This window comes from Cynocephalus volans, chromosome 11, assembly GCF_027409185.1.
Source record: "Cynocephalus volans isolate mCynVol1 chromosome 11, mCynVol1.pri, whole genome shotgun sequence".
Lineage (NCBI taxonomy): Eukaryota > Metazoa > Chordata > Mammalia > Dermoptera > Cynocephalidae > Cynocephalus > Cynocephalus volans.
This window is the reverse complement of record NC_084470.1, coordinates 116,659,765-116,686,418: the sequence shown is the minus strand read 5'-3', so window position 1 is coordinate 116,686,418 and position 26,654 is coordinate 116,659,765. Positions and strand designations below refer to the sequence as shown.

At 44.7% G+C, this 26,654-nt stretch overlaps 1 pseudogene; it reads left to right on the top strand.

Moving 5' to 3' along the window:
* Positions 1-8,359: 8,359 nt before the first annotated feature.
* Positions 8,360-10,528, top strand: LOC134390229 (integrin-linked protein kinase-like; annotated as a pseudogene).
* The last annotated feature ends 16,126 nt before the right edge of the window (positions 10,529-26,654 follow it).

The following is a 26,654-nucleotide window of genomic DNA, read 5'->3' as shown; positions in this document are numbered from 1 at the left end:
TACGCTGACAAGCAATTTGAAGTCTGGTATGTAGGAAAATGACCGAGAAGAATTAAAGCCCCACCAATTAGCATCGGGGCACTTGGTTGCCTTCCTCTGCCCCTTCTGAAGACCTAGCTCTGTGAGAAGGGGTCTGGGAGGATGCAAAGACCGGCCTCCCACTCCCTTCCCCGTCCCCAGCCTCCTTGAACCAAACGCGGTCAGCCCTGGAATTGAGAGCCCCTCTCCCACTCACTGTCCAGTTCTGTCATTAGAAGCTCTCTTAGCTCAAAGACTGCTGAGCCCTGAAGAGCGGGAAGCAGAGGGCTGCAGAGGGGGCAGAGTCCACCGGCCTCCCTAGATTTACTTGCTAGAGCTTCCTTGGCCCGGAGCAGGATGGTACCCTGAGTCTACACCATCCTCCCTGGTGACCGACACTCAGAACTTCCTGGAAGGGCGGGCAGCCTGAACACCAGGATACCTTGGGTCCCAGCCATGGGAAAGGAAAGAAGCAGATGAATACTCCTGGGAATTAGAGAACCAGGCTTAGAATCTCCACCATAAACCAGCTGAGCTATACAGAAGGTACCATTGTTAAAAACCGGGGTCAGGAAAAAAAGTCTTGGGCATCTGGGAGGGGCTAGGGTGCATGTGGGTGGCACATGCATGAACATCTGGTGCCCTTGCTGTGACTGGTGACTCTGCCACCACTTGGGGTGACAGGTCCCAGCACCTCAACCCCACTGTAACCTAAACTCCCAGCCAAGATAAAAGCACATTTTTTTTTTTTTACTCTTTGGAGGGGTGTTGAACGGAGGACAGGGGTCGGCATTATTTTCCCACGTTAATTGAGGCCTGAAAGTTTCGTTTTAGCGGAGGCGGGAGCCTCAGCACCAGGGCTTGGGGCGGGCTTGGCAGAGGCCGCCAGCCCTTGGCCTCGCTCAAAGTGAGCTCAGTGCGCCCTCTTGTGGCCTCTACGTTCGCCGCAGGTCTCAGGAAGCAGCTGGCCACCACATACAAATGGACTCTGCGCAGTTAAGCTGTCAGGTCTAATGTATTTATTTGACTCTCTGCTGTTAAAATGATTTCTCTACAGTACTGCGATTATTTACGACTATTGTCAGTACAAGGCGATGAGAAGGTAGTGGCAGAACAAAACAACAGCTGAAGGAAAGGTTCTGTCTGGGAGGCCTAGGTGGCTTGGTCACAGCCTTTCCTGCGTCTGAGCTGCTGTTTGTTTACTTAATCTGCAGGGGAGACTTCAAAGCTCACTCACCCGTAATACAGAACCTACTGCCCTCAGCCCTCAGCCAGCCCCAGTGAGCCCCCCACAGAGCAGTGCTGGCCCAGGGAGGACACCCCCAGCTCTCCTAAGCCCTAAACATTCTGAGAGAGGCACACCCAATGTGCCTTCAGCTTTTCTTGGGTCCAGACAGCGTGTTCTTTATTCAGATGAGGGTGAGTTCATAGACAGCTGGACCTGGGACCCAGATGTCTTGTGGTTGATCGTTTTGGGTCGTGTTTCCCAAAATGTGGTCCCTGGATAGCAGCATCTACATCATCTGGGAATTTGTTAGAAATGCAAACTCTCAGGTCCCACCCCAGACATAAAGCATGGAAACCCTGGGGGTGGGGCCCAGCCATCTGTGTTGAACCAAGCCCTCCAGGGGTTCTTGTGCACGTTCGAGTTAGAGCTATGCACCAGGCTGCACATGAAGTGCGTTTCCAGAGGGAAAAGGCCGATGATCCTGCACCCCAGTCTCTTGTCCTCTTTTTTCTTTTAAAGCCCCCTAGAGGCCAACTGGGCTCCAACTTCCCCCAGAGCTGTTTTGGAAAAAGGTCTGCTCTTACCTGCAGTATCCCTGGAACAAGTGTGATCTGAGAGAGGCAGGATGGGGGAATAGTTAACGATACGGGTCCTGCAGTCAGTCTGTGTGCAGATTCAGATAACTGTTTGCGAGCCACATGACCTTGGGGAAATGACTTCACTTCGATAAAATGAACATGATAATGTTAGCCTTATAGGGTTATTGTAAGGGTTAGGTGAGTACATACAGTGAAGTTCTTAGAGTAGTGGCTGACATAATAGTGTTAACAGATGCCAACTGTTATTATATTTTGTAACCTTGGCTTTCATGTCCATCTGTCCAAGTCTTGTCATCACTCAGAGCTGTGGGTCATGGGTGGATCACTTGTCAGAAGACCTGTGTTTCTATATGGCATCCACTGCTTGTAAGCTATAGCACTTGGAGCAAACCACTTAGCTTCTCTGTGCCTCAAATTTCTCATCTAAAAATCAATACCTACCTCAAGTTTTCATATAAATTATTCTATTTACTTTTTGCACAAGCCTTTGTGCTAGGAAGAACAGGTCTGTCATGATACCCATTGTACAAATGAAGCAACCAGAACTCAGAGAGGCCATAACATGTACCCAAGGTCACACAGCGAGTAGGTGGTAGAATCAAGACAGGAATCCATTTCATCTGAGTCTGGGTCTAATGAATTTTTATGAATGAATGCACACGAGAGCACTAAACAAATGATGGCTATTACTGTTGTTATTTTGGAAGAGCAGCCAGAAGAAAAGCATCCCAGTTTCTGAATATGAATTCAGGGAATTAAAATAACAAACCATAAAGCGCTTCTAAAAACAGAGAGAAATCAATAATACCAAAAAGAAATAAACAAACAAACAAAAAACAGCACAACATTCTGCTGCCAAGATTGAGAGAAAATTGCAAAAATAAATGGAGAAGTGACACCAATTCCCCTTCTTGGGAGATGTGTCTGTGTTCATGAAAGGTACAGAACTGACAGTGGGAGCTGCTGGCCTGTTTATCCCTGGGACTGGTACGGCCTCATGTAGTTAGCATTTATGACAGTGCCTGTCTCTTCAGCAGCACCCAGGTGCTGTGAGAAACGCAGGTCAGAGTGGTCATCCTTGGGGAAGCTGAGGAGCAGAACACGAGGGCCTCTCAGCACCACCTCACCAGCCCCTGAGTGAGGAAGAGACCTGCTCGTTTGCCTGGGCTGCGCATGCCTGGTCATGGAGATGGAGCCCGGGAGCAGACACATGCTCCTACTGAGGAGATCAACGGAAAGCTTCTCCTGGGCGGTAACTGAAAGCGACCTCCTGCAGCTGCTGTCCAGTGAATTCTCCTTCAGTGTTTCTATCTTGCCATCCTTGTCCCTAAAAACCTTCCAGAAACTCCCATTCCTGCCTCACCCATTCTCAATCTCTCTGCTGGTCTCCAGCCCTGCCCTTCCTGTGTAATCTTATTTCCCCGGGCTCCCGCTGCCGCCTTCACTTTAGGGGTGCTGGGGCGTGATGCGGAGCACAGGAGGCCTGGAAGCGAAGACCTGGGCCTAGGCTCCAAGTCCCATTCCTATGAACCACGTGATCTTCAGCAAGTCTCTTGACTTTTCCACGTCTTGGTCTCACCCGCTGTGGAACGGTGCAGGCTCTTTCGAAGACTGAAACTTGAGAAACACCTGTAAAGTGTTTCAATGTGCCCTTCTTTTTTCTTTATATTTCTCTTTTAAAAACTTTTCTGGGAGTCCAAAGAATCTATTTGTCCTTGAGGATGATGAGGATTTCTTTTTTTTCTTACAGAAGAAGTGCAAAGGAAGAGTTGAGTCAGCTATTGCTGTCAGAAACAAGAATTTGCATCCACACCAGTGTTCTTGTCTTGAGGCAAGATTTTCTAAATTTCTTGATGTCCCTTTTTAGTCTAGCAAGAACTAACCCTAGAAGTCTCAGCTCATGAAATTCTTCCATAGTCTCAAGAAAGTAGCCCATTGGCCAATGACAGGTAAGCCGTGAGACTCACTGCTCTGTGGAAAAAGAAGCTGTTTGTAGAGGATCCAGGGAGTGATAAGGAAAAGAAGGCACAGAGAGGACAGAGACAGGAGAGGGAAGCTGGGTTTGGCTCAGAAGCTTCCTGTGCATCTGTTCTCACATTTTCCTCACATGTGGGTGGAGAGCTCTGGTCCTGGGCTGCCCCCACAGGACACCCCCAGGTCACAGCACAGCCACATCATGGCAGACTTAGCACTGCAGTGTGGTAAGGCACAAACATGCCCTGCAGCTCACCTTTGATGGGCCTCCTGAGTTAACAGTAACACAGATGGGACCCAGAAGTTCTCACAGCACCCCTCCAACCAGCCAGTGAAGGCAGCTGACTTCAAACAGGCCTGCAGTGGGGCTCACTAAAACAAGGTGAGAGGGACTCAGTGCAGGGGTTAAATGGGAAGGCAGAGGATGTGGCAGAGACAGAGACAGAGGGGTCTACCTGCAGGCCAGGGCTGGGGGTGCAAGGAGTCAGCGAGAGAGGGCTACTTGCCTCGATCAAACCTAGAGAGGGACAGCAGCCACTCTGGCTTCATCACCAGAGGCCAGCAGAGCACCCAGCAACCAGAGGACAATGTAAATGCTTCTTCACAGCACCGTCCTAGAGCCAGTGAGTCCCCCACTCCCACCCTGCCACACACCAGGCACCATCTCAGAAGGAGCAGGAGAATAGCAGAGACTGAGTAGGAGCCCCAGATTTTGAGTATTACTTTCAGGGAATGTTGAAATTACAGAACAAACCGAGTTTCAAGCCATGGTAGATTAACATTAATCTCTTTGTCACCACTCAGGGGTCACGGGGGCTTGTAATGAAGGCGGGGTAAGACACAGACCACATTTGCTGAATGTGGAGTCATAGACGAGAGATCACTGTTCATCGGGCAACTCTGCCTATTCCCTGCAGAGGCTGCATTTACCCTCCCCTTTCTGTTTTGGGGGCTCTGTCGTACCTGGAGAATTTATAACCTGTCAGTCTAACGCCTGCGCATCCTCTGCATCCTCATCACGGCTCGTCTCCTCCAGGAGTTGTTCCTGAGTCCTCCAGCCCTCACAGATGCTGCCATTCATTCATTTCTTCCTTCACCCGTGTATCCACTTATCAAGCCCAGATCACATGCTCCTAAGGGTCAGGCACTAGGGATACAAATGTGCAAAGACACAAGGCATGTGCAGATCAGGAGAAAGGTTCTCCAGAGTCTTACAGCCCCTACAGACCTAGATCCTTAGCCCTTAGGTACGTACAGTTGCTGACGCTTCGTACAAAGCTGATCCATGAGGGACACTGGTTGAATGAATGATGGACAACTTAATCTTGCGTTCCTGTCCATCCTCTTGCCCTGTGTTTGTTCTCCCAGCACACACAAGCAGCACACACCTCCACCAGGACAGGGATGCCAGGCCTCTAAACTGCTTCCCAGTTCCAGGGGCCTTCGTAAGTGAGCACGGCCGAGCACTTCTCTCTGCTTCCCAGGGTCACACAGTGTGGTGATGTCATTGTACAGAAGCTACCGCAGCTTAAGATAACAGGTTCAGTGGCTTGGAACCTCTGTCTTTCAGCTGGGAATTTTTTGTTTGTTTGTTTTTGATACTTCTCAGCTAAGGGAAATGATAAAGAAAAAGACACATTTCACATGATTCATTCCTGGTATTTTTCAACAAGTCCACCAGTCTAGTACTAAGACCTGCTGATTCATTTGGGGGAGTGGGGAATAATCTCCTAGTTTTTCTTCTTCTTTATCCCCATAGTAACCCGGTAGGTCTAGGTCTTCACCCTCAGAAGCATCCCTCGTGGTTTTCAGTCTGCTGTTTAGATAAGACCCTCTCCCACCTGGTCCACTGTCATCCTTAATCACTTTTATCCCAATGGACAGAACAGTGCCTGGCACCAAGCACGTAATAAACGTTTATTAAATAATCAGACGCATTTCACCCTTTATCTAACATGTCAGGTTTACGTTCCGCACCTGGAACTCCAGCAGCCACTGCTCAGTTTCTCTCCTCCCCTCTCCCCTCTCCTGCTCTGGAGGCAACACCTCTCATCCAGGGCACCCATACTCTGCTGCTGTCCAAGGGGGGACAGGATGATTCTGACCTTAGACCGGGGACTCCCTGTCCTTGCACCCTCCGCATTTGCGTGCATGCCCCCTTTGTTCAACCATCTTAATTCTTTTGTGCTTTCATTGACCTGCAGAGACACTTAATAAGTGTCCACACTGTGCCATCCAGTCCCACTTCTTATAAGCAGTCCTCCACTTGTGCCACTGCGGGGACTAGTTCCCGCTTGCCTGCAACACTCTCCCTCCTGAAGGTCTGTCTACACTGATCTCGCACATGACTACTCAAGTCATGTCACCCCTACTACTGTGAAAGTTCTCTGAAGCCAGGGGCTACTTTAGTCTTTCTTTTGATCCTCTTTAAACCCTGATCCCCCTCGCACTGTCTTTACACAATACAGGACAGCCGTACCTGCACACACACACGTGATAAGGAGCACAGCTCCAGGCACATGGAACATGCTCAATAAAACCGGGGGATGGGTGGCTTCTCTCTCTTGCTACGCCAGACCCCAGTGAGTTTTCCAGATACGTCACTCCTCTATGTGTCAGACACAGGCATGCAGGGTATGTGCACAGGTAGAGCTAAGTTTAAAAGACCCTTTAGAAAGACTCTTCCCCATCTCCTCTGACCTAACTGGGTTACCCAACAATTTCTAGCTGGGAAGCCTTGGGGAAGGAAAGGACAATGTGCCGGGGAGCTCTGATCAGAGACTGAAGCAAAGGGCTGGCATCCTCGGCCATTTGCCATGCTCATTGTCTGGCATTTGTAGTGCCAGCATACATGGGAGGGGGAGCCTTCAGCAGAGAATGCTGTCACTCTGACAAACAGCTCCCAGTCAGGGCCAATTCTGGCCGCACTCCATGCCAGACACCCTGGACAGCCCGCAGTGTGGACAAGAGGCTGGATGTGAGAGAAACCAACTTGGCCCTGGAACCCCATTATTAAGCTGGGAGACAAAATTTCCCCATGTTAGAACGACCTCAGAACATTCTTAGCTCAAGGCTTAAATTCCAGTCATACTGTTGGTATTTGCATTTTTTCACAATTCCAGAATTGAAATTAATCTAAAAACCCTATTCTGAAACTGGGCAGAGACTGTGAACAGGGATGCCCCAGAGACACATTTCTAAAATTCAGTGAGGCTGGTCTTCAGGCCCTCAGCTCCCGTGTCACGTGTCTCTCCCCCTACTTGGTAGCACCTTTGCCGCCTCTGGGCTTCAGACTCCTCCTTGTCAGAAGAAAAACATAGGATAGTCTCAAAGAAAGTTCCTCCCAGGCCTGCCTATGACTCTATGACTTCTTGACCTTCAGACACCATGGTTTGTTTTTTTCTGTTAGCATCCTTTCCAGTCACATGCAGAGGCAAATGCCTGAGAATGTGTCAGCCCTCTGGGGAATTTTTTCTTTAACAGAGATAGTGTTTCATATATCAAAGAAAGGAATCTGTAACGGTGAGAGTTAAGGCATCCATCAGTCGGAGTGAAGAGGAATCTTTGGAGGCATCAAGTCATTCTGGGGTCCCTAAACCTTGGGTCACTTTTTTCCCTGCCTAGGAGCAGATCATGCCTGGCTCATGTGGCAGGAAGACTCCTAGGGCTCCTATTTGCACCTCACTGGCTGTTTTTTTTCCCCATGTGTGTAAGTCCATAGATTCCCACCTGCAAAGCTGGGTGAGTCACATAGAATCCCCAGCAAGAAAGGAGATCCAGATATGGAGAGACATACTAACAACACAGACATGGTAGTAGCAGTTATTTTATCTACAGATCGACCATGTCCTCACTCTATTAGGCTTTAAGCCTATGTTGATAACTTAATTCTCATAAATCCAGTAGAGACGCATATCAATTTGTGGATGTGGAAACTGAGGCTCGGGAAGGTTGAGTGATTTGCCCAAGGTCACACAGCAGCGAGTGGGAACACCAGAATTGTTACCCGCCTGTTGCCTAGAGAGCCTGGGCTCCTCCTTGCAGTCTGTGGCCACAAAGACTATGCCAGAGGACGAAAAAGCCGGAGGCTGCTGCCCACCCTTGTGATCTGCAGCTCTGTTCCCCTCCCACGTCTCTCTCCTCCAAGCAGCAGGATTTGGAGCACATCTACAGCCTCTTTCTGCCAAGGGAACGCTGACCCGGATGACTTTTTGTTAAAGTGGATGTGTATTTTTGGAAATGTTCTAGAGAGTAAGTGCATAAAAGGCTGGCTCAGGCAGTGCCCGGGGCTGTGGGTAGGGAGGACACCCAGCACTCCGAAGAGAGCTGGAACAGCAGCTTCAAAATGGGATTTGATATTTTTTCCCCATGATTTTGATCTTAAAAATGTCTGGGGTCCCAGACATCTGCCGGCAGCTTTGGCCAACAGGGGCTCTAGCCACCCCGACCTCTGCCGTACTGCAAAGCCTTCTAGTTAACAGAACTCTTTTGTGTGATGGTGTGAGAGACGGCAAATGCTGGGGTTGACAGAGACAGCTGCATGCTGTGGCAAGGCTTCAGAACCGTCAGCGGAAAGACGCTGGGCGACAGCGAGGACCACGGAGGCACCTGTGTGATCGGGCTGTACACTCCTTTGGTGGCCCGACCAAGCCGCTTTTCCTCTTCCTGGACTGAGAAAGCGGGGCGCAGCCACTCAGCTCCTGATCTCTCAATCGCTGCGGCTTCGGCCAGTGACAAGATGACATTGATGAGTTCCCAAAGGAGTCCCACTCCTCTCCAGTGATTTTTTTTTCTCCTGTTTCTTGCATCCTCTTTTCTAAGCAGTTTTTCATAAGGGCAGACAACAGAAGTAGACAGCTGGTTATGCAGCCAGCATTCCATCACGTGGTCCCCATTTGAGTGACACCCAAAGGACATGAGTTATGCTCAGCATGTGGCACTGCTGGGCTCTGCCTTGCCGCAGAAACACTCGGCATCTGGTCTTGGGGAGCTGCAGCAGCGACCTGTGCCATGGGGTGTCAAAGGTGCTGGCCTGGGCACACTCCCATCCCCCAAAATCTCACATGCCCTGCCTCTCCCACCCCTACACATGCACATACGCACACTCACTATATATACCTGCGTTCACAGAGCCAAAGGCCCATTCAAATAGCTTTATAATACAACGTGAAACAAAGATGCATTAAAAACAAAAGACTGCTAGGAAACTCTCATTAAAATACTAAGAATGGTTGTGTCTGGATAGAAAAATGTAAAATGATCTTTTTCTTTATTAATTTTGTGTTTGTTCTAAAATTTTCATAATGAAAGGAGCCTCAGGCCCGAGCCCGGGCACAAAGCTTGGGGCTCATTCCCCTTCCCTTGATCCCCCCACAATCCCCAGGCTTCCCCCAATCCAGGGGACTCAGTGCCAGGAGGGCAACGTGGCTGTGGTGCGCCTGTGGCTGGACAGCACGGAGAGCAACCTCAACCAGGGGATGATCGTGGCTTCTCCCCCTTGCGCTGGGCCTGCTGAGAGGGTCGCTGTGCCGTGGTTGAGATGCTGATCATGTGGGGGACACACATTAATGTGGTGAACCGTGGGGATCACACACCTGCATCTGGCAGCCAGTCATGGACACCGTGACACTGTCCAGAAGCTGTTGCAGGACAAGGCTGACATCAGCACCGTGAATGAGCATGGGAATGTGCCCTGCACTATGCCTGTTTTGGGGGCCAAGACCAGGTGGCAGAGGACCTGGTGGCTAATGGGGCTCTTGTCAGCATCTGTAAGAAGTATGGAGAGATGCCTGTGGACAAAGCCAAAGCACCCCTGAGAGAGCTTCCCCGAGAGCGGGCAGAGAAGATGGGCCAGAATCTCAACCGTATTCCATACAAGGATACATTCTAGAAGGAACCACCCACACTTGCCCCCAAAATGGGACCCTGAACAAACACTCTGGCATTGACTTCGAACAGCTCAACTTTCCAGCGAAGCTTAGCAAGAATCACTCTGGAGACCTATGGAAGGGTCGCTGGTAGGGCAATGACATTGTTGTGAGGGTGCTGAAGGTTTGAGACTGGAATACAAGGGACTTCAATAAGGAGTGTCCCCAGCTTAGGATTTTCTCACATCCAAACGTGCTCCCAGTACTAGGTGCCTGCCAGTCTCCACCTGCTCCTCACCCACCCCCCCTTCACACACTGGATGCCGTATGGATCCCTCTACAATATACTACACAACGGCACCAATTTCGTTGCGGACCAGAGCCAGGCTGTGAAGTTTGCTTGGAACATGGCAAGGGGCATGGCCTTCCTACACACACTAGAGACCCTCCCTCCACATCAAGCACTCAGTAGTGCTTGAGGAGGACATGACTGCCCAAATCAGCATGGCCCATGTCAAGTTCTCTCTCCAGCGCCCTGGGCCCATGCATGCACCTGCCTGGGTGACCCCTGAAGCTCTGCAGAAGCCTGAAGACACAAGCAGCCGCTCAGCAGACATGTGCAGTTTTGCAGTGCTTCTGGGGGAACTGGTGACATGGGAAGTACCCTTTGCTGACCTCCCAACATGGAGATTGGAAGGAAGGTGGCACTGGAAGGCCTTCGACCTACCATCCTACCAGGGATGTCCCCCCACGTGTGTAAGCTCATGAAGAGCTGCGTGAATGAAGACCTTGCTAAGTGCCCAAAGTTTGACATGATTGTGCCTATTCTGGAGAAGAGGTAGGCTAAATAGGGTCAGAAGGTCCTTGCCTAAACTCCAGAGGTGTCAGGACATGGTTGGGGGAGTGCACATCCCCAAAACAGCAGGCCTCTGGTTACCTTCCCTGCTTTCTGTCATGTCTACCCCAGCCAAGGGGCCCATCTGCTGCCCCCATCCCTACCACTCTGGCTCCAAAAGGGGCTAGGGTCAGAACTTTTCCCTTGCCACACGGTGTCTCCCAGCATGGAGAGAATCAGCCCCACCTGTCACAATAAAGTTTATTGTGAAAAAATAATAATAATAAAATTTTCATAATGAGAATATATTATTTTTTGCTGGGGGATATTTAGGTTTATTTTAAATACAGAAAATCTAATGGGTGTACTATGTTAAGACCTTATCAGGTGTCTCAGGTTTGAGAAGTGTCTGAGAGAAAGGCCCTGTAAAAGTAAGGGCTGTGTGCTCTTAGGGGAGTGGAAATGTCCAGAGAGCCATAAAGAGGTTAAAAGGGGTTCTAGAAAGACCCCAAGGGTAAACTTGTCTTTTTAAAATAAGATTTCTGGAGCCAGACTCTGTCTTTAGTTTTTTTATCTGTAAAATTAAAAAAAAAAAAAAAAAAAGGATTGCATTAAATGATGGTGAAGATAGTTTGGGATGCACCCTAACTAAAGTTTCATCACCCTTTCCCATCCTGGGCCTTCCCTATATCCCCTGTCTTCTGTCTCTTCTCTGTTTGGCATCTAGAGGGCAGTGCTAAGTCCTCTAGATCAAAATCACAGCTCTTCTGGAGCAGTGGGCATCACAGGCAAGTACTCATAAGGATACTGGGGATCTAAACGAGGTGCCCAGAGCCCACCCAGGCTATTCGCTGCCCCTGTCTAACAATGAGTCCCTCTCACGCCAAACCCATATTTCCATCACTCAGATCTCTATGCAGGAGGGTATCTCACCAAAGTTTTACCACCTCTTTTCAGATCTCAGAGTCTAGAAAGAGAAGAGAGGGTAGTAATGAAATCATGGGCTTTGAATCAGACAAACCTGGGTCTGAATCCCAACGTTGCCTCTTCTTTTTTCTTTTTGTTTTTTTGTAACAGGTAAGGGGATCGTAACCCTTGGCTTGGTGTTGCCCGCACCACGCTCAGCCAGTGAGCACACCGGCCATCCCTATGTAGGATCCGAACCCGCAGCCATGGCGCTCCCAGCTCTGCACTCAGCCGAGTGAGCCACGGGGTCAGCCCCCAACCTTGCCTCTTCTGAGCCATGTGATATTAAGAATGTTATTCAACCTCCTTGATCTCACATTTTTCTCTTACTGAAAATACAGATTGATACCTCACTAATCACTCTGTTAGGAGTGTATTTAAAAAGACAGAAGGTTTGGCACACAGCAGGTGTTAGATACCTTCCCTCTCCTTAGTAACACAATTCCCTCTTGGTTCCACAAAATCCCATTTCCTCTTGCCCTAACTTCAGGAGATACTCAGAAACAACACACAGTCTCCCAGGCAAAATACTTTTCCTAGGTTCAAGTCCCATACATCCGTATCAACAACAGAATTGACATCCAGCTCCTGCAACCCCAAGAAAGGTCAGCCCCAAAGATCCTGATCCTGCTACTTAGATTCTTTTCTCTTTATTTTATTTATTTATTTATTACTTTTTTTCTAGTTTCTTCTCTCTTTAAATTGAATACACACGCACACCTCCATCATATCCACTCTTCTCTAGCACCAGGTTGACTAAATATCTAAAGATATGCCCTGACCTTTCGCCACTGACTGACTGTCTTCAGATGTTGCCACTTTGATTATAATCCCTGCCTTCTCTTCCTATTATCTCAGACGCCAACCCCACGAGACACATTAAATGCATAATGCATTCTGACTTGCATCTGGGCTATGCTGTCTGGTGTGGGGAGGTTACCGCAGAACCATATGCCTGCTTCTTAAAATTCAATTATTCAAATTCAATTTCTTCTCTTGCTCCCAGTCCTCACCAGCATGTAGTCTGGGACTTTTCATCAGATCACTCAAACTGCCAGCACTGGAGCCAGAAGTTACTGGCTTCTGTTCAATTTGATTCAGCAGCCGTTTGCTGTTGTTTTGGTTGTTATTTTTACTGTGCACTGTTCCGAGCACTGAGGGCCCCAAAATGAAGAAGACAGAGTAGCAGTCCTTAAAAAATTTGTGTCCTGGTAGGTAAAGAGACTCATACGTACTTAACCCCAGTAGTGTAGGACAAGGGCAATTTTAGCATAAAAGATAAAGCAATGTAAGAGTGCAGAGGCGAGAGCAATTAATTACTTCTGCTATGGGACTAAGGGATCGGTCAGACAAGATCTTTTATCTACAATACAGGTGGCAAAGCTGTATATGCTCACAGGAAATAGAGATTAGAGTCAACCAAAGCAGAATTAGGGTGCCAAGCATTGTTCTAAGCTCAGGTGGGGGTGCCAGGTTTAGTAGAAATAGAAGAAACCACTGCCCTCAAAAAGCTGATGTCCTTTCTTAGCTCCACTCCTCAGCTCATGCTGTTCCCTTCCCACTGTGCACCTTATATACCATCTGAAACCCCATTAATCCTACAAAGTTCCAAAACCATCTCCTTTGTGTATTCATCACCCCCAGCAGAACTAATGATGCTTCCCATACCATTTGGGGTTTTATTTTTACTGTTTGCTCCCATAGCATTTTTTGCTTTAACTCTAATGCCACTCACTTGTGACAGCTTTCTTTTTGTAGTATGTATAATCTTAGAGCAGAAAGCCTGTCTTATTATTATTTGTGTCCCCTTACAGTAGCTCACAGGTGCTTAGCACATCACAGACACTAAGTAAATATTCCTTGCATTGAAAAGTCAGTGACAAATATAAACCTAGTAGAAAATATATATGGAGATACTAAGCATGTTTTTGGCCAGATTATAATGGGGCATATTTACCACTTTTCTGAGCTAAAGAAACCTTTGTTCACTGCCTGCTCAAAATCTTCTTGGATATCTCAAATGTATCTCACACTGAATTCATTAATATCTCCCATGGCACTCCGGACTGGTCCTTTTCCAGTTCTCCCTATTTCTGTGAAGGGCACCATGGTCCATGCAAGGGTACTAGACAGAAGCCTAGGGGTGATTTTTAACATTTCTCTCCCCCCTCAAACCTCGTGTTACATCTTCTTGGTTTTACTTCCCAAATATCTCTCAGTCTCCATCTCTAACATCTCTACCTTGTTCTGATGGGCCATCGGCTGTCACCTGGAATACCGTGATAGCCTTCACTGCTGCCTCTCCCTCGGCCCCCTCCAATGCATTCCAAAGTACAAGTCCCCTCATGCTGCCTGTGCCTTTCAGCCCTTTGGTTGCTTTTCACTGCTCTGGACCAAAGCTGGAAACCTCTTCACAGACTTCAAGGCTGAGCATGGTCTTGCCCAGCAGTCAGCAAACTATTTTTGTAAGGAGCATAATAGTAAATATTTTCAGCTTCATGGGTCAGGCCACCTCTGTTGCAAATACTCAGCTCTGCCTGTCGTAACTCAAAAACAGCCATAGACAATACAAAAACAAATGAACATGACTGCATTCCAATAAAACTTTATAAAAATAGACAGTGGCCGGATCTTGCCTGGGGGCTGTAGTTCGCTGACCGCTGGCCTAGTCCATGATGACGGCTATAACTTCATCTCTCTCCACTTTCCCCTCCCCTCTCTGTGCTCCTGCCACACTGACCTTCCAGTTTGAAGACTTCACTTCCCCCCACCCTCACCCCCACCACAGGCTTTTGTTCAGGCTGGTTCTCTCTTTTGCCTATGATGCTTTAGTTTCTTTTTCCTTTCCTTCTTTGCTAACTTCATTCCTACGGATCCTTCAAATATCACTTAGACATGACTTCTTCAGGGGAACCTTTACTGATGCTCCAGCTAAGTCAAGTCACAAGGTCAATGCTTTAAAAACGTGTCATCTTCTTCCTTCACAGAACTCATGGCAATTTGTAAACACACGTGTATTCATGGGATGGTTTAAGTCTGGCCCCTCCCAGTTGACTGTAAGTTCTAGGAAGGGAAGTTCTGTTTGCCATTTGGCTCCTGTACCTTCCTGGTACGGTGCCTGGCACATAGTCGGTGTTGTTGATGAATGAATAAACTGATGGGAAAATGCCAAAGACAGAGTGCATGGATACGAACAGTAATTGGAGAGACAGATGAAGGACTGACTGTGGTCACTGTATTAAGGTGGAAATACAGAAGCGATTACACTGTATTAAGGTGTAACTTTCCCAGAAGCAATGTATCAATATATCTCAGAACCTTAAAAATGTACATATCATTTGACTTAGGAATCCTACTCCTTGGAATTCTCTTAAGGAAATAACCATGGATATATATAAAGATATGTATATACAGAAATGTTTGTCATACTATAATAACCAACTAATTGTAAACGCATGGTAAACCATCTTAAATATCCAAAAAGTTATAGGAGATAAGTTAAATGAATCCATTAATTAAAGCCATGCAGATATTAATAATAATCTTTTAAAATTATGTTTATGGAGCATAGAGAATTTTTAGGGCAGTGCAACTACTCTGCAAGGTACTACAATGGTGGGTACATGTCACTATAAATTTATTCAGACCCATAGAAGGTACAATACCAAGAGTGAAGCCTATGATGTGTCAATGTAGGTTCATCAACGGTGACAAATGGGCCACTGTGACAGGGGGTGTTGATACTGGGGGAAACTGTGCATGCGTGGGGACAGGGAGTATGTGGGAAATCTCTGTACCTTCCTCTCAATTTTGCTGTGAATCTAAAACCACTCTTTTAAAGAAAAGTTTATTAAAAATATATGGATAAATAATGAGTCATATTTAATGACTTGAGAAAATGATGGTTCAGTCAAGGCTAGCTACATAACTTGCAGGGTTCAGTGGAAAATGAAAATTTAGGGCCCTAAGCAGGAAAAAAGCACCTTTCCTTTCTTCCCTGGTTTCTCATTTGACTTGACATGGCACTTTTTATTTGCTATTTCATGTTGTTCCAAGTAAATAAAAATGAAAAATTTAAATTATTAGCATGAATTATACCTTTCTTCTTTCTATTGTGCAATGCAAGTTTAAAATGCAAATAAAACCAATTAACTCGTTTGCAAAATCACCAAAATTATACAATTCCTATTTCAAAGCTCTTACACACATATGTATTTCTTTCTTGCCAGAACTGTGGAAATGCTGCACAGAGTGAAGGCTTTTATTTCACCTCTTGATATACACGCAGCCTACCAAGGCTCTCTATGACTGTCCTGCTGGCGAGTAAGGAAGACTGAAAGAAGGAACCACAGGTTGCCCTACTTTCCTCTTTCCTTCTATGTCATCATTTCAAGAGGTTGGTAATAGAGGGAAATAACATGAGTAGGAAAGATAGAAGTTTTCGCGGTCCTTCAGATTTCTTAGAACACCATTGTCTTCTTTCTGCATTAGAAGTAAGTTCTGGTTCAAGGGGAAAGCACGGCCTCTCAGGACTGTCAGCATTCAGCTGGAGACGTAACATGCTTACCTCATGCTCACTTTTAGTCCCCCAAAAGTCCTTTGCATCGTGGACCCATCGGAATTGTGTGCTCGTGGAGCACTTGTGAACGCCATATGCAAATTGGGCAGCAAGAACAGGAGGCACCCATATTGCATGTGTCTCCTCTGCTCACACATGCCCCATCCGACTGTGCTCACAAAACACGGGTTCAAAGATAAAATTAAGAATTTCTTGATGGCAACAGCAGAGCACTAAACCACACACAGGCCACATGCTCATAAAACCAACCCTGCATTAAGTGGAAAATAATTATAGTTTGATCTTAATTTTGCTTTGAAAACATATACACACATGGATGCATGCACACAGGAATTTTAAAAAGACTAGGAGGATAGACACTGAAATATCAATATTATCTATTTCCAGATTTTATAAATGACTTCTATTTTTTCGCATTGTATTCTGCCGTGTTTTCTACAGTAAACTTGTCTATTTGTAATAATGAAATCTAGTATGTTTATAAGACTGTTGCTTAGAAAGTCATCCCTTTATGCAGTCACAGTAAAAATAATGTCAGATGGCCACACAGGCCCACCTCAATGTGCATCCTCAAGGCAGGAGCCAATTCCATTTCACCACTTGGAAGGGCTCTTTTTCCCCATCCCCACCAGGATGGGGAAAGAGGGTGCCAGATGGCAGAATGGCTTTGTAGTCTGTTTGAGATAGCTTCATCTATTGTTGGGACAGTTTAAGCACTCAAAATTGTGTCACCTTCTCGTCTTTGCCAATAATGTCATCATTTGATATGGAAACGATGCATACTATTAAAATGTTAATTTGATTTTTAAATATGCTTCAGCAGCCAGCTTGCTCGACTGAAGTATTTATCTTGCTTTTCCAAACTCTTTCTTCTTGAGCCATAGTAAGAGAGCTGCATGGATTAGGTTCAAGCGTGTGTTATATCTCCCATCCTTCTTTTTTTTTTTTTTTCTTTTTTTGATGGATGGAGTGAGTTTGGCAAATGTTCCTAGCCTAGAAGAAGTCAGGATGTGAACTCTTGTTGTTCAGATTTCACTGCTGGCCATACTGCTTCATTCCTCACTTGTATCTAAGGCACCTCACACAGACTGCGGTGCAGTAGGTGCTGAGTAAATATCTGTTAAGTGAAAGAACAAATGACGTGGGGCTGCATAAATGCATGAAGTCAGTAATTCACTCACAGACCACACCTGTTTAATATTTCTCTCTCACAGCCCCAGAGGCAGAACTGACTTTATTTACTTACTTTAATTTTTTATTGTAACATAGGTGATTGTGCATATCTGTGGGGTACAGAGTTGAATACCAATACCTGTGTGCAATACACGGTGTTCAAATCAGGATAATTAGTATATCCAGCATTATACAATGTAATTGTTTTTCCTGTCTCTTTACAGAACTGATTTTCATTGGAAACAAAATAGAAAAGGACATCCATAGAGGCATTTGAAGAAGAGGGCCAGACAGTCAGCTCAAAAAGTTTTCTACCAAGGTACCTAGAATTCCATGAAAAGAGATTTGTTCCTTTAGGTTAAATCATTTCTGAAATCTTTTAAAATTCAAAAATCCACAGGAGAAAGTAACGTATTAAGCTTCTATTCTTCAGTACAGTTTAGCGTACCAGTTAACTAGTGTTTACCTAGGAGACTAGAGAGCTGGGGTCTGTAACTCTGTCTGAATGAGAAGGAAGGGGTGGGCTTTCACCATGGTGCTGCACAGGCAGATACGTACACACATCCTGAATAGCGAGAAAGTAGTATGAGTGGCCTGGGGGGCTAGAAAAGAGAAAGGGAAGTTAATAAGGGGCCACATATGGGAAGGAAAATGTTGAGGAAAAGGGAGCTTAATAAATTTTACCTATTTCAAATTTTCTCTTAGTCTGGCTCTTCGTCCTATTAATTGCTTCTCATGATGAATGGAGCAGCACTGGCCATTCACCCAGATCCTGGCCTCGTAAGTGAGCATATCCCATTTACTCTTTGTTCAGTGTCTGCAAGGGATGGGGGAAGGGGTTGCTAATGGGATGGTTAAAGGAATTAAACCCTTTCAGAGATCTAACCCAGACCATCAAAATAGAGTCTTGGTAACTGATCCAGGCATTCAAAGAGGGCATTAAGTTCCAGATCTGACTCCAGTGATTTTTAGAATGGGACAGAATGGGACAGAACCAAATGAAATAGATTGGAACTGAATGGGGCATTATTGAATTTTTACAAGGAGAGTGTATAATTTCAGCCATGTTCCTGCTCATGCCCTCCTCAGTTAGCTGAAAGAATTAAATATCTCTGAGAGTAAACCTTAGAAAAGAATCAAACATTTAAACAAAAAAAGATGAATAAGTTGTCTATGAGATTTAGGTTCAGGAAAATCTAGGTTATTAATGAACGTGGGGCATGTAGAAATTAAATAATGTCTCTCTCCTTCAATTTGTGTTTGTTTAATGCAGAAATTGGCTGGACAGCATTACTAAGGCTTCAGTAATAAAGAGGAGTTTGAATTCCAAGAAACAAGTCACCCATCTTCTCCAGGCCATGTCTTTGCCAAGCCTAGTTCAGCATCCAAAGTTGTGAGAGATGAAAAAAAAAAAAAAAAAAAACCAAGAAGAACAAAAACATGATGTAATTTTCTTCCTTGTTTAATCATGAAAAGGTTGCCTTATTATCCTTCCTTTCCACATCATGAGCCTTTAGGGAGGAGTAAGAAATTTTCAACCTGCTTACCCAACTCATTATCAGAGTAGATTAGAGCTAGCCACCTTGCATGCAAATGGATCAAGTTGACAAAAAAATTAATTGTAATTTAGATAGCAACAAATAAACTGGATTGAAGGCTAATCTCAGCGTCTTGCCCTTGCACCATTGGAGCTGAAATTAAGACAGAGTTATTGAATTGCTTAGCTCCATTCTCTCTCCTCAAGTTATTATATACAACTTCTCTCTCTCTCTCCTCATCTCCCCTCCACACTCAAACATGTATGCCCCAGCACTCATGCTCTGTCTACTTAAAGCTAATGGTTACCGTCACCCCACAGACATCACATGATCAAATAAATCTGCCCATGTCTTCAGGGCACAGCCAGGCACCACAGGGCACCTGCTGGGACAAGTCATCTCTCAGTCACACACTTCTCACCTGCGTGTCTTTCAGAAAATAACCCTAGGGCATTTATTTTCTAGGTGCATTATTTGAGCAAATCTGACCAACTCCTTTCTCTATCCCCCCAACTCTCACCCACTCTTTGTTTGCAATATCTGTGAAGACAGCTTGTAGCAAAAATTTAAAGTCAGTGAAATTTGATCAGGATAGTGGAAAGTAGCTGCCACAATGTAATCAATACTGGAAAAAGAAGCAACATGAGTCACCTAGATTTTAAAAAGTCAAGCTTAGAGACCTCAGAGGCTTTGAAGAGGCCATTTCAAGCCAGAAGAGGCCAGGATGAACCAGAGGAGCAGAGTAGGATTTAGGAAACAAAGATTATGGCAGTGATGACTGCAAAAGTCATGTCTATAATGTTTTGTGATGGTGATGAACTAGTTGTAAACACCAGTATAGTAGCCTCTCATAGCAACAAGGGTCCAGTCCCCTTCTGAGGCTGACTTGCTTGACCTAACCCCTCCGAGAGACTGCACAATAACTTCCAGTGACTGCAATTCAAGGCAGTACATTTTACCTTTGGATGTTCAAGATTTTGGAACGTTTATCCTTTCATGGAACTGAAACCAGACCTGACCCACTTGAGGGAAATAGAAAAAACATCAGGAGTGCAGAAACCAAACTGGTACAAAACTCACAGGGGGCAAGTTGAGTAAAGAAAAAGATGGTTATTCTCTGATGGGGCATCGTATTAGGGAGTAGGTTTGGGAGTTTTGTTTTGTTTTCTGTAAGACTCAGAGAGTGTTTTCCACCTCAAAAGATTTTACTCCTTGTTAATTCTAACCATTCCCCAGAGGGCAATTTCCTCTGACTAAATAAGTAATGAACTGTAAAAGAGACTTATAAGCTCTTCCTCACTTATAAAACCATCACAGGTGTAAGGCAATTGGAAGTGTCTTGCTTTGTTTTGCTTGGAGAAAGTGGAGCAAGGATATGAGGCAGGTTTAAAGTCCACCTCAGCAGTATTGGGCTTCAAGGCACCAGAAAAGACTGAAGTCAGACAGAGGATGAACACCTTAGCAACATTCTTCCTGAATGCAAGAGATTCTAACGCAGCCCATGAACCCTTGAAAATAACCTCCAAATCATTAAAGCATCTCTTATTTCAAGGATAAGTGTTCTGTGAGATAATATTAATTTGCCCAAACTGTCTTTTCAGAGAAAGAAGTATGGCCCATTTATAAATGCTGAGTTAGAAACTCCACGCAGGGTTCAATGACCTCTGGAAGTTGTCTATTGGAGTGTGGGTTCCACAAATATTTTTTCAAAGACTGAAAAGGCTTATTTCTCTTCAAAAATCTCCCAATCAGCCGATCTCCCACCGCCAGCCTTGGAGCATGCAGGAGGCTCTGGGTCTTTCATCTGGGCAAGGCTGACAGAGGAAGGACGAACATGCATCCTTTGCAGGCTGTCTTAGTCCATTTTCTGCCGCTATAAAAGAATACTATGGACTGGGTAATTTACAAAGAAAAGAGATTTATTTGGCTTAGGGTTCTGGAGACAGAGAGGTTCAAGACTGAGGGGCTGTGTCTGGTGAGGGTGCTTTTGCTGCGTCATAATATGGCAGATGACATCACCTCGCTAGGAAGCACAGGAGACAGGGTGAATAAAAGTGGGATGAGCTCCCATGATAACTAACCCACTCCCTATGGACTCCCTCCATAGTGGCATTAATCCATTCATGAGGGCAGAGTCCTCATGACCTCCTTACCTCTTAAAGCTCCCACCTCTCAACATTCTTACAATGGCAATTAAATTTCAACATGAGTCTTGGAGGGACATCCAAATGTGTGGTGAGCAGATGATGAGAATAAATTATCTTTCATGGTCTTAACATATCTGTGTGTGAATAGGTGCACAGACAGTTGATTTAGAAAAGACTGGAGTATTTATAACAGGTATTCCTGAGTCTGGGAAACAGAACACTATATCTGAACAAATGGAAACTATAAGAAAAATATCATTTGTAACAATAAATGATATTACAATGTTGCTTTGAAATGAGAATTGGTAGTGTAGGGCAGGGGAGAAACAGATGGGAAAAAAAGTATACCTGGAGAGGATTATTTTTGTTTAAATAAGTTCATAATATGTGAAATGCATGATGGAAACTGACAGGGGAAGTAGAGGATCATTGTTTGAATAGCATCGATGTAAACACAGATGCAAAAGGAATTGGCCTGGGAGATGGAAGAGCTAGCTTGAATAATGTTGCTATACCAATAAAAATCATAAAAAGGGGAAAACATATACAGCAGTTGATTATTTCTGTGATGTGAAGATGCACATTTCCACTGATATCAAGGGGAAAGGGAAATATGTCTTAGCTGTCCCTTAGTTGGCTATTTTTGCTACAGTTCACAATTCTTCCAGGTTTCACCAAATCACAACTTGTCTATGTACTTGACTATGCTAAGGAAACCTCTACCTTAGAGTGAAAGCGGCTGCAAATGGGTCAATCATGGGAAATATAAAATATGAAGATGTGAGGTGTTACACGAGTTCAATGCAACTCCCAGCCCTTGCTGCCATTCATGCTAGTTAATAAGAACCACAAAATATTTAGGACAGGCAGAGGACAGGAGCTGTCCTGTCTCATAACCTCCAGACCTCTCATTTTCCTGTGCCTCTCTTGCTTCGCTACATCTCACACTATGTCATCCTGGGAGAGAAAAAGATATTTGTTAGTTACATAATAATATTATCGAATACATCAGTAGAAAGAGCAACTGCTCCCCACTGGCACTTTTTAGAATCCCACTAGCCTGTCTGAAAATCTTTTGATTGAATCAATGAAAAGTAAGCATAGATGGCAATAATAATAGCCCATTTGTATCAAGCACAAACATACTCGGCAGGCTGATTACCCCCATCTTGCAGATAGGGAAAATGAGGCTCAGAGAACTTTAATAAGTTGACCAAGTAGCATAGCTAATAAGGAGAGCTAAATGCATGTCTCCCAAAGTTCATGCTGGCTGCCTTGACTCAATAGGCACGGCTGATCTTACATGCATGACATTATTTGAGGGATGTGGGCAAAGTTCATGTTAACCCCAATCTCCCTTTCAGAGGTTTCTGAAATGCCATCATTAATAATTCAACATTTTGTATTAAGCATTGCTCTTTTCTCACAGGGCTCATCTTGCAAGGAACCAATGTCTTAGAAAAAAAAAAAATGTATCCATCTATTTTCCTCTATGACAATTAAAACCCAGAAAGTCCTGGAAGATGGAAAGAGCAGAGGATGCATTAAAGGGTGTGGTGGAGGGAAGAGAAGGCACCAAAAACAATCTTTGTCTCTCTTATAATTTTTTCATGGGCAAGCCTTGTGAGGAGGAAGGAAAGCAAAAGGAGGCAGGAAGCCTTCCAATTAGATAGAAAGCATTCCAAATATAAGACATTGTCATGGCCAATAGCAGGAAGCTAAGAAGTGGCCTTCCCTAGAGACTGTCAGGGTGAGGGAGGGACCTCTCTTGGTTGAGTTGAACAGCATCTTGCCAGAAGACAGAAGATGGGCAAGATGATCTCCAGTGGGGCTTCCCAGGCTGCTGTCCAGTGTACTGGTGCTGAACTGATTGGCAGTCCACTCAGAGCTTGTGAGATAGACTCCTCCTGTTTCATCTTACTCTGTTATCCTGGACACAAGAAGCAGATCTTCTCTGTGAGAAGGGTCATAGTGGAAAAGCAATTCCCCTGTGATAAGAGCCAGGAGGAAGAATGAGCAGGAAAGAAGGGGTAAACCTTCTTGTTGTTGATAACAGAAAGGGGCAGATGCTTCATAAAAAAATGACAAGCAATCGTCCTTTTAGTGGGATGATAATATTTCAGGTTGATCTGATGTGTGGCTGTTCTGGCAGTGTTATCTGAAGAGAGGCGGCTATGTTAAGAGGCTCATGACGTGCTCGGATTGGGCAGGTTTCTTCTTCCAAATCAAAGTGTTATTTTTTTTCACCAACTGCAATTTGTAGTTCAATGAACAATGAAGGAATTTTATTTTAAATCCTTTTTTTCTTTTTCTTTTCTTTTTTTTTTTCTTCTTTGAAAACTCTTAGAATGTGCAGCTCTCAGCCCCAGGCATATAGACATTTTTTTTAAGTAAAGCCAGAGAATTAATAATAATAATAATAATATTTTTTTAAAAATCAGAGAAGCACCTTTTCTGTGCTTTACAGGAAACTTGCCTGAGACTGAAACTCCCTTTGAGGGATCCACTCACCCATCCTCCTGACTTCAGGCAAGATGAACTGACTATACACCTGGCTGAATTCCACTTCACAGAACCCTCAAGAACCTCACTTTTCCTCCCTGCTTCTGTGTTTTGGCTGATCCTCTTTGGAGTGAGCACTGGGTGACTCCGCATGTCCCAGCATCCCATCCTTGGTTCTGATGTGATAATTGAGTGATAGAATAATACTTTGAGATGTTACCTCACCTCCCTGTGACCTCCCCTGTTCCACCTGTTGACAAGGGGCCACCTTTAACCCCAGAGCAAGAGAGCAATGATGCCACATTGTCAACTTCTAAGTGTGGAGATTTCTGCTGTAAGAAAATGTAAGAAAAGGAGTTTGCCTCAGTGGAACCATTTCTGCCTTAACTGCCTCCCCTCTATGTAAAGGAGAGGAAGAAAAGAGTCAGGAGAATCCAGGAAGCAGAGATACAGGTCTGCGTTTGTGTCATGCCCCAGATTATTTGGAAGAGGAGAGTAGAATAAGAACCACTGATTTCCAGGATTCGGAAGGAGATCTATGTCTTACTCGACCCACCTGGAGAAGCAGTCTTCAGAATTATTTTAAGTGACCTTTGTGCCTTTGGGCATGTGGACAACAAAGCAGAGATGCTATAGGGGTATGTTGGGGCACAATGAGGATTGCTGCCTGCCCCTTAGTCTTTCCAGGTCACAGAAAGACTCAGATGCTCATGATCTCCAAGCTCATGGGAAGGGTGAGGAAAAGCTGTGAAAGGGCTGGTGGATGCACAGGAACCAGGGAGTCTGATCAAGGAAAATGGAAAGTAACCCCATGAGCCTGGATGACGGAGGCTCCAGTAAAACCAAAAAAACTTCAGCAAATGAGGTTGGGATAGGATGGGGATGATTGAACACCTTGTATTGGGGACAGGGTGAAAGGGGCTCCCTTGAAGACCAGATATTCATGCTACATCTCAAAGGATGACAGAGTAACACCAAGACAGCTGGACCCTGAGGAATGAACAGCCCCCATCTGTGACTCCATGGTGGGGGGGGCCATTGTAAAATCACCCTTCTCCCAGCTAAAAATCAGTGCTGAGGAGGAGGGGAGGAGAAAAAATCTGAAAGGGAGGGATTGGGTTTTTTGGTTTGTTTGTTTGTTTGTTTTGCATGCGGACATTGACCTTGTTGTTACAAGGCCATGTTCTAAACAAGTGAGCCAACTGACCATCCTGGAGGATTTTTTGAAATCTAGAATGTAACTGAATTCTAACCCTATTTTCCTGAGAAGATACTACGTGAGACTAAATTTACCTGAAAGTGACTGGATTAAGTTTCTGCACCAGGTGGCATGAGGACTCAGATTGAGAAAATTAAATTGCTTTTTAGGAAAATGAAGAAACTTATTTTTGTTCAGCTGAGCTCGCGTCAGTGAAAATTCCTATCCAACAAGTGAGCTACATTCCGTGGAGACACTTATATTACATACTGTTAAGAAACGATGTAAATAAGGATTTCCCACACAATCATTTGAGCTCCCATCATTAGCACTAAGCCCAGCAGTTCTCTGTGCCCTAAAGAAATCTGAGTTACTCAAATAAATTCTTCCACTCTGCGCTAGGATTGCTACAGGAGATAAAAGTTTCAGCTTCAGCTTGGCTAGCTGCAAGGCACCATCTCATTAAGCTTCTTTCTCCAATTAATTATGCAAATTGTTATTGATTATTAATTAGAACATTTAGTGATGTTATTAAGAACTTGGAAGATAAATCTTTTTGACTTGTATTTAACTGGTAGATTGTATAAGCAATAAAGAGTACATGAGCAATAGCTGCATAATTACATTTTATGAATAGCAGAAACCTGTAAGGGATGTGGGGAAATTTAATTGACATTTAACAAGATAACTACAGCAAATTAATTAGGAATTATCTGCTAAAATGTGAATTAACTTCTAATAATATTTTAACCAGTTACTCTATGATGCTAGCATTTTCTTATTGTTGCTAAAATACCTAAATAAAATATCCTGCTAGTTAAGACAATAGTGCTAATTTGTCTTCCAAACAATCAATCAAGTTTTATTGAGATTTATGGTGTAATCAGGACAAAAAGAAGTATGGTATGTAGTTTCTGTCGTCATGAGATCCATGGCACGGTTGGAAGAAAGAACCCAGCACAAGGGTCTGGTAGGAGAGAGAGCTTTAATGTGATTTCAAGCCTGACTCACTTTACCTCTTAACACCTCCTTTTTGTCACTGTGAAATAGGGAATGATAACACCTAGCTCAAGGTTTGTTGTACAAATGCCTACGTCAGTGTCTGGCTTAGGAATCATTCAACAAATATTAGCTTGTTTCTAATCTTACTGTGAGATTCTTAGAAGAAAATAAATCAGCAAAAGCGAAATCAATTCACACGCATGCAAAAGGAGGTGTTCTGCAGGTTGTTGTGTGAAGCAGTGTTTGTAAACCTAATCCCTGGAATGATCTCGCGCCCATCCAAGAGGCATGTAAATGGTGATGTTATAGGATAGTATGCACCGGTTAACCACTGTGAGGCTCATCCAGGTGGGTAGACATGCACCGATGTCCAACAATTTTACAAAATATAAATGTATGATGCCCTTTATATTTAAAAATGGGCACATACAATATAAATGCTACATATTCTCTATGATGCTAGTGTTTTCTTATTGTTGCTAAAATACCTAAATAAAATGTATATATGCTACTTGGGCAAGGGGGAAGGACCAGAATTGGAGGACATGGTCAAAGAGGACCTTAGCCTTGTCTATAAAGTTCATTTTTAAAGGACGTGTCAATTATACCACTTGTGTAATTAAAACTTATTATAAAAAAGAAATGGGATCAGAATGCAGGTAAGCAGGAGAGTGGTTTGGAGGGCCATAAGGGATGGGCAGTGGGACAGGCAGAGAATATGAGCTGATGACACACCTGCTGAATGCACGGGCAGAGGCGGGGAGGCTGGAGGGAGCCTAGCGGAGGGGGAGGACAGCCTGATGGCTTTAGTCGAGAAATATGAAGAAGTGATTGAATAGAATAAAAGGGGCCTAATATGCAACCAGGCAGAGGAGTTCATGTCTGGGGAGGAGGCAGGAGGAAGTACCTGCGGAGTCGGCAGGAGAGGAGGGGTGAGAACCAAGGAGACCTTTAAAAGATTTATTTGACAAACTGATAGATGAGAAACAGGAAGACCCCCGGTGGGTTGTTGAAGGCATCCGGGTGTG